This window comes from Daphnia magna, linkage group LG3 (assembly GCF_020631705.1).
Source record: "Daphnia magna isolate NIES linkage group LG3, ASM2063170v1.1, whole genome shotgun sequence".
Classification (NCBI taxonomy): Eukaryota; Metazoa; Arthropoda; class Branchiopoda; order Diplostraca; family Daphniidae; genus Daphnia; species Daphnia magna.
In genome coordinates, this window is record NC_059184.1 from 10,694,963 (window position 1) to 10,704,275 (window position 9,313).

A 9,313-nucleotide genomic window follows, 5' to 3' on the forward strand; every position below is an offset into this window, starting at 1 on the left:
CTCATCAAATTAAGTTGTCCATGTCAGTTCAGATGTCAATGTATAGGTTCATTCGTTATGCGTAATAGGCCGACTAGATCGGGGGATCTTGTTTTGTCAGGAAGGGCCGAATGTTGTAGAATTGTCCAGCATTTCCTGTCCTCGTTAGCCTTCGGCTGTTTTGTCCCATCGTTCCCTAACCCTTGACTTGTAGAATTGTCCAGCATTGCCTGTTTTTGTTAGACTTCGGCTGTTTTGTCCCATCGTTCCCTAACCCTTGACTGTAGGCGACCCTCTTCCCCTTTTGCCCTCTCGAGAGAAGAAGAACGATAAAAGCAGAGAGTAACATGGGTTCTTGTGGAACGGACGTTGATTTTGGCTCGGGCCTAAATAAAGAACCTTAATTCGGCTTTCGGTGTTTTATTTCGACTTTTCCGGAACATATTCACTTTGAATACAAGTATATTTGATTCTGTTTACATGTAGAAGTAAAAACTCATGGTATCACAGTGTATTCACATTGAATAAAAGTATATTTGATCCTGTTTACATATAGAAGTAAAAACTCATGGTATCACAGTGTATTAAAATTGAATACAAGTATATTTGATTCTGTTTACATGTAGAAGTATAAACTCATAATATCACAGTGTATTCACATCGAATACAAGTATATTTGATTCTGTTACATGTAGAAGTATAAACTCATAATATCACAGTGTATTCACATTGCATACAAGTATACTTGATCCAATTTACATATAGAAGTAAAAACTCATGGTATCCCAGTGTATTCACATTGAATACAAGTATATTTGATTCTGTTACATGTAAAGTATAAACTCATTTTATCACAGTGTATTCACATTGAATACAAGTATATTTTATTTTGTTTACATGTAGAAGTATAAACTCATATTATCGCAGTGTATTCACATTGAATACAAGTATACTTGATCCTGTTTACATATAGAAGTAAAACCTCATGGTATCGCAGTGTATTCACATTGAATACTAGTATGTTAGATCCTATTTGCATATAGAAGTAAAAATTCATGGTATTACAGTGTATTCACATTGACTACAAGTATATGTGATTCTGTTTACATGTTGAAGTATAAACTCGTGGTATCACAGTGTATTCACATTGAATACAAGTATATTTGATCCTGTTTACATATTGAAGTAAAAACACATGGTATCACAGTGTATTCACATTGAATACAAGTATATTTGATCCTGTTTACATATAGAAGTAAAAACTAATGGCATCACAGTGTATTCACATTGAATACAAGTATATTTGATTCTGTTTACATGTAGAAGTATAAACTAATAGTGTCACTTTGTATTCACATTGAATACAAGTATTCTAGATTTTGTTTACATATAGAAGTAAAAACTCATAGTATCACAGTGTATTCACATTGAATACAAGTATATTTGATTCTGTTTTCATGTAGAATTAAAAACTCATGATATCACAGTGTATTCACATTGAATACAAGAATATTTGATTCTGTTTACATGTAGAAATGTAAACTCATAATATCACAGTGTATTCACATTGAATACAAGTATATTTGATTCTGTTTACATGTAGAAGTATAAATTCATAGTATCACAGTATATTTACATTGAATACAAGTATATTTGATTCTGTTTACATGTAGACGAATAAAAATATAATATCACAGTGTATTCAAAAGCATACTTGATCCAATTTAGATATAGAAGTAAAAACTCATGGTATACCAGTGTATTCACATTGAATACAAGTATATTTGGTTCTGTTACATGTAATGTATAAACTCATTATATAACAGTGTATTCACATTGAATACAAGTATTATTGATTTTGTTTACATATAAAAGTAAAAACTCATGGTAACACATTGTATTTACATTGAATACAAGTATATGTGATTCTGTTTACATGTTGAAGTGTATCTCATAATATCACAGTGTATTCATATGGAATACAAGAATATTTGATCCTGTTTACATATAGAAGTAAAAACTCATGGTATCACAGTGTATTCACATTGAATACAAGTATATTTGATTCTGGTTACATGTAGAAGTATAAACTCATATTATCACAGTTTATTCACATTGAATACAACTATACTGATCCTGTTTACATATAGAAGTAAAAACTCATGGTATCACAGTGTATTCACATTGAATACTAGTATATTAGATCCTGTTTGCATATAGAAGTAAAATTTCATGGTATTACAGTGTATTAACATTGAATACAAGTATATGTGATTCTGTTTACACGTTGAAGGGTATCTCATAATATTACAGTGTATTCATATGGAATACAAGTATTATTTGATCCAGTTAACATATAGAAGTAAAAACTCGTGGTATGACAGTGTATTCACATTGAATACAAGTATATTTGATCCTGTTTACATATAGAAATAAAAACTCGTGGTATCACAGTGTATTCCCATTGTATACAAGTATACTTGATCCTGTTTACATATAGAAGTAAAAACTAATGGTATCACAGTGTATTCACATTGAATACAAGTATATTTGATTCTGTTTACATGTAGAAGTATAAACTAATAGTGTCACTTTGTATTCACATTGAATACAAGTATTCTAGATTTTGTTTACATATAGAAGTAAAAACTCATAGTATCACAGTGTATTCACATTGAATACAAGAATATTTGATTCTGTTTACATGTAGAAATGTAAACTCATAATATCACAGTGTATTCACATTGAATACAAGTATATTTGATTCTGTTTACATGTAGAAGTATAAATTCATAGTATCACAGTATATTTACATTGAATACAAGTATATTTGATTCTGTTTACATGTAGAAGAATAAAATCATAATATCACAGTGTATTCAAAAGCATACTTGATCCAATTTAGATATAGAAGTAAAAACTCATGGTATACCAGTGTATTCACATTGAATACAAGTATATTTGGTTCTGTTACATGTAATGTATAAACTCATTATATAACAGTGTATTCACATTGAATACAAGTATTATTGATTTTGTTTACATATAAAAGTAAAAACTCATGGTAACACATTGTATTTACATTGAATACAAGTATATGTGATTCTGTTTACATGTTGAAGTGTATCTCATAATATCACAGTGTATTCATATGGAATACAAGAATATTTGATCCTGTTTACATATAGAAGTAAAAACTCATGGTATCACAGTGTATTCACATTGAATACAAGTATATTTGATTCTGGTTACATGTAGAAGTATAAACTCATATTATCACAGTTTATTCACATTGAATACAACTATACTGATCCTGTTTACATATAGAAGTAAAAACTCATGGTATCACAGTGTATTCACATTGAATACTAGTATATTAGATCCTGTTTGCATATAGAAGTAAAATTTCATGGTATTACAGTGTATTAACATTGAATACAAGTATATGTGATTCTGTTTACACGTTGAAGGGTATCTCATAATATTACAGTGTATTCATATGGAATACAAGTATTATTTGATCCAGTTAACATATAGAAGTAAAAACTCGTGGTATGACAGTGTATTCACATTGAATACAAGTATATTTGATCCTGTTTACATATAGAAATAAAAACTCGTGGTATCACAGTGTATTCCCATTGTATACAAGTATACTTGATCCTGTTTACATATGGAAGTAAAAACTCATGGTATCACAGGGTATTCACATTAAATACAAATATATTTGATTCTGTTTACATGTAGAAGTATAAACTCATAATGTCACAGTGTATTCACATTGAATACAAGTATATTTGATCCTGTTTACACATAGAAGTAAAAACTCATGGTATCATAGTGTATTCACCTTGCATACCAGTATATTTGATTCTGTTTACATGTAGAAGTATAAAATCATAATATCACAGTGTATTCACATTGAATACAAGTATTTGGGATTCTGTTTACATGTTGAAGTGTATCTCATAATATCACAGTGTATTCATATGGAATACAATTATATTTGATCCTGTTTACATTTAGAAGTACAAACTCGTGGTATCACAGTGTATTCACATTGAATACAAGTATATTTGATCCTGTTTACATATAGAAGTAAAACCTCATGGTATCACAGTGTATTCACATTGAATACAAGTATATTTGAACCTGTTTACATGTAGAAGTGAAAACTCATAATATCACAGTGTATTCACATTGAATACAAGTATATTTGATTCTATTTACATTTAGAAGTGTAAACTCATAATATAACAGTATATTCTCACTGAATACAAGAGTTCTTGATTCTGTTTACATGTAGAAGTGTAAACTCATAATATTACAGTGTATTCACATTGAATACAAGTATAGTTGATCCATTTTACATGTAGAAGTGTAAACTCATAAAATTACAGTGTATTCACATTGAATACAAGTATATTTGATTCTGTTTACATGTAGAAGTGAAAACTCATAATATCACAGTGTATTCACATTGAATACCAGTATATTTGCTCCTGTTTGCATATAGAAGTAAAAATTCATGGTATCACAATGTATTCACATTGAATACAAGTATATTTGATTCTATTTACATTTAGAAGTGTAAACTCATAATATCACAGTGTATTCACATTGAATACAAGTATATTTGATCCTGATTACATGTAGAAGTAAAAATTTATGGGATCACAGTGTATTCACATTGAATATGTGTTGAGGAAAATCTCAACCATGGAACACATTAAGTAAGAGGTTTTATCAATAGGTGTCGCTATTGATCAACTGTCATAGTTGTCGTCTGCAGATCTTTTCAAGTGTAGATCACTTCTCCTTCTTTTTCATCATCATCCTGGTAACAACTGCTCTCCTGTATCTGTGTCTCGTGTTAATCTGTTCTGATATTGTTCTATGCGTGAACATGAACCAATAAAGGTATGAGTAAGGATTAATATGTTATGTTGTGTATTATTTATTCTAACAGGTTATGGGACCCTTGAAGTTTTCCGCTTAATTATCTAAAGAAGCATGGCAAATCGACTTATTAGTGGGAATAATGGAATATTCCAGGCCAGATTTAATGGGACTGGTTTTTCTCAGTTGAGTTTTGAAGCTTCTCATGGCACGGGCCAAAAGATTGGAGAGCATTATCCAAGGAACAGAGACTAGACCAATAGAGGTAATAAATTTATTTTAACTTGTCGAGAGTAAGTAAAAAATAAAAAAAAAACAACAAAAAAATGTGTTTCAATTGACAGAGAGCTGTAGTAGTTTTTTTTTTTGCATTTAACCCACAGTAAGGTTCTGTAATTTTTTTTAATTTACCCACAGAGAGGTACAGTAAATTTTTTTTATACACCCATGGAGAGGTGCAGTTTTTTTTTCTTTGCTGTACACCCACTGAGAGGTGCAGTAATTTTTTTTAATTTTTGTAATGCAACCAGAAAGGTGCTGTAATTTGATTCCACAGTAGACAGAATTGAATTTGTTAATTTTTTCAAAGTAACGTAAAGTCTTTTGACCCACAGAGAGGTATCAGTCAGATCAAATGTACCCACAGAGAGGAAATATTTTCAGTAATATTTTTAATCAGAAAATTGAAATTTATTGTTTATTATTGCAGATAAGGAATGAAGACGTAGTCGAGAATCAAGCCGAAATAGATGCATGGATTGAGAAAGATGCATTTGCTAGTGGACTCATTTACAGTAGTCTTGAAACCTCATACCAGACATCAGTAGGAGGATCAGCTGATGCAGCAGAAATGTGGCAGCGATTGAATCAGGAGTATGCTCAAGTAGCAGCTGCCAATACAGGCCAATTAACAGCCCGATTCTTTCAGTATCAGATGGATCCTGGTAACAAAAAGTCAAATAAGTAAATAGGAAAACAATATTGTAAAATTTTTTTTTAATGGCTGTGTCATAGACCACAGTGTGTTGACACACATAAATAAATACAGACAAATGGCAGATGAACTGCAAAATGTTGGTGCCCCAGGTACTTATATTCAAATGGAGGAAAGAATTCTGTCCACACTGCCTCCAAGCTACCACGCAGTAGTTGCAGCCTGGGAAACCCAGCCAAGAGATGAAAATCGAAACATATTGACACTCACTGCTCGACTGATACTAGAAGAAACAAGAATAAAAGGAAGAGATGGCGGTTTATCAAATCCAGCTGATGTTGCATTCTTTGCTTCTCATCCGAGTAGACAAAAGAAATCTGTTACTGACGAAAATCAAATTGACAAGGCCTATGCAGCTGGAGGTGGAAGAGGTGGCTATCAAGGACGAGAAGGTCAGCGAGGTGGTAGATAAAGAGGAGCTGGAAGTAATCGTGGCGGATACAATTATCGTGGGCACAGAGGTGGACCCGGAAATTATAGTGGAAGTCAAACGAGAAATCGAGGCAACCATAATGATGGTAGAGGTATATAGTAAACTATATTGTAGCTTGTTTCATGTTTCTAAAAATATCTACACATATCAAGGTTATAATCATGGATCAAGACCAACGTTTGGCTCATATGATTGTTACGAGTGCGGAGAACCAGGCCATTTAGCTCGAAATTGCAGAAACAGAAGACATGCAGAAGAAAAGAAAGTCCGCCAAGGAAAACAGGATAGCAATCGTAACTTTAACGATGGTAGATATGAAAACGATCAACGTGATCCGACATTTAATTGCCTTTCTTTAGTCTGTTTTCTTGCTAAAAAGACTAACGACTGGTATGCTGACTCTGGAGCCACACATCATATGACAGATCAACGTCATTTCTTTACTACATTTAAGCCAGTTAAACCAGGCACCTGGCATGTGTATGGAATTGGATCAATCAAGATGGAAGTACATGGAGTTGGTAACATTGAGATCCATTCATATGTCCAAGGAGAAAAGAATGTTGGGGTATTAAACGACGCCTTTTTTGTACCTGGAATTGGAGCTAATTTATTCTCTCTCGGAACTGCAATGGATCGCAAACTAAAAGCTGATTTCGAAGGTGATCTTGCAATTTTCAAGGACAAGAAGACAGATACAGCAGTTATGGAAGGACAGAAAATTGGCAAGTAACTTTATCACATGAAATTCATAGCTGTCAATGCAAATCAAGAAGTAGTAGCAAACTCAGCTCAATCTACATTTTCACTCACTCGATGGCACCGCAGATACGCTCATGCAAGTCAGAAAATAATCAAGAAAATGGCAAGCATCGGAGCTGTTGATGGTCTGATATTGGACAAAGAAGAGGGCTGTGAATTGAAGATTTGCGAAGGTTGTATTTTTGGTGGAATGCATCGATCACCATTTCCTACAAGTGAAAGTAGAGCTACTGAAATAGGTGAACTAATCCATTGTGATGTGGGTTTTGTTAATGTTCCTACTCCAAATAATGAGACATGCTACGCCCTTTTTAAAAACGATTTTAGCGGCTATACAAAAGTATATTTGATGAAGAGCAAACGAGGAGCAGATGAAAAATTTGTGAATTTCGTATCATGGCTGGAACTTACTACAGGAAAGAAAGTGAAGAAATTCAGAACAGACGGTGATGTCGAATATTTCAAAAACAAGAAGTGGCGTGAGGAGCGAGGGATTGTTCACCAGAAAAGTAATAGGTACACCCCACAACAAAATGGCCGTAGTGAGAGAGAAAATCGTAGAATAATAGAGCCTACACGAAAAGTCATTCATATGAGAAACACTCAGCTTCAATCAAGCCTGTTGGAGAAAGGAAACAAAAGGACGTTGGAGTTCTGGGGTGGATTTCTACTTAGCTCAGTTTACGTACTGAATCGAACTATATCGAGTAGGACAAACAAGACACCCTACGAAATGATCTTCAACAAGAAACCAAATGTTGCAAATCTACGTGTGATGGGTTGTCGTGCCTATGTACATGTCCCGGAACAATTAAGGAAGAAACTCGACTCGAAAGCTCAACCTGGATGGCTAGTAGGATATGGAGAAGAGACAAAAGGCTGGATTATATGGGAGCCTATATCAAGGAAATTCATCATGAGTCGTGATGTTATTTTTAATGAAGACTTGTTAATCAACGATTTTAATGAAGAAACAAACGAAAAACCTACATGCCTTTTTGACCCCCTTCTTCTATCGATGGAAATACTTGGATTGGTAACGAAAGATTTATCTTCATAATAATTTTTAGTGAGAAATATAATGAAGTTGTGCTTTTTTTTTCTAATAGAATTTTGACCAACCTATTCAGCAAGTTGAAGCTCAAGAAGTTCCAAGAGAGCTTCCATTGATTCATGAGCAAATTCAACAACAAAGACCTCAAGAAAATGAACTACAGGCAATGGAAATGGAAGGACGTCGCCCTCAAATTGAAGTAGAACAGGAACATTTTGATGTACCTGAAATAGGAGGGGAAATTGAAGTAGTAACTGAAACGGATTCTCTACGAAGGCAGGGTCGTTCTCTAGGAAATGGAGTAGCTTTAAACGTTTTTCAAGATGCTGGATCGGATCAAGTTGCCCCACCAGATTCTGAAAGTCAAGATCGCAGGACTGGCCGGCCAAAACAGTACACTGCCAGAAATAAGTCCTTTAGATAATCGCTTGACCGACCACTCGCTAAACTAGGCTTAATCGGGACTGTCATTTCTATTTGTATTATTTTTTTACTCTTATTAAATAACAAGTAGAAATTTTTTTTAAGTCAAATTGTTGTTTTGAAAAGACAAGAAATAAATTTTTTTTCTTCATCACATTATAATTGAGTTTTTTTAATGTATATAAATATAGGCGAATTTGTCGAAAAACATGGTACGGTGCTATTCGTGGAGGCAAATGAGCCACAGAGCTACAAGGAGGCTATGGCTTCTCCGGAGAAAGAGAAATGGCTATCAGAATATCAGAAAGAGTATGATGCCCAAATCAAAAACAAAACTTGGGAACTCGTTCCACTTCCGCCAGGTCGGGCTGCATTAAACTGTAAAATTATCGGTAAAATTAAACCAGCCTACGAGGGAGTTGAAGAAACTTATAAAGAAAGATTGGTAGTAATTGGATCAAGGCAAAGATTTGGATTGGACTATGAAGAAACATTTTCTCCGGTGCCGCATAGTGAATCAGTAAAAGTGGTGCTTAGTGAATGTGCTGCTCGTGACATGGATGTAATGCAATTTGACATTAGTACTGCTTTTCTTTATGCAGACTTGGACAAGGAAGTGTATTTGAAGCAACCGGAGGGTTTCACAGTTCCTGGAAAGGAGCACCTAGTTTGTTTGCTGAAAAAGTCAGTAAATGGGTTGAAGCAAGCTCCTCGACTTTGGTATGAATGATTTGACAAAACTCTAGGATGAATGGGATTCCAACCAAGC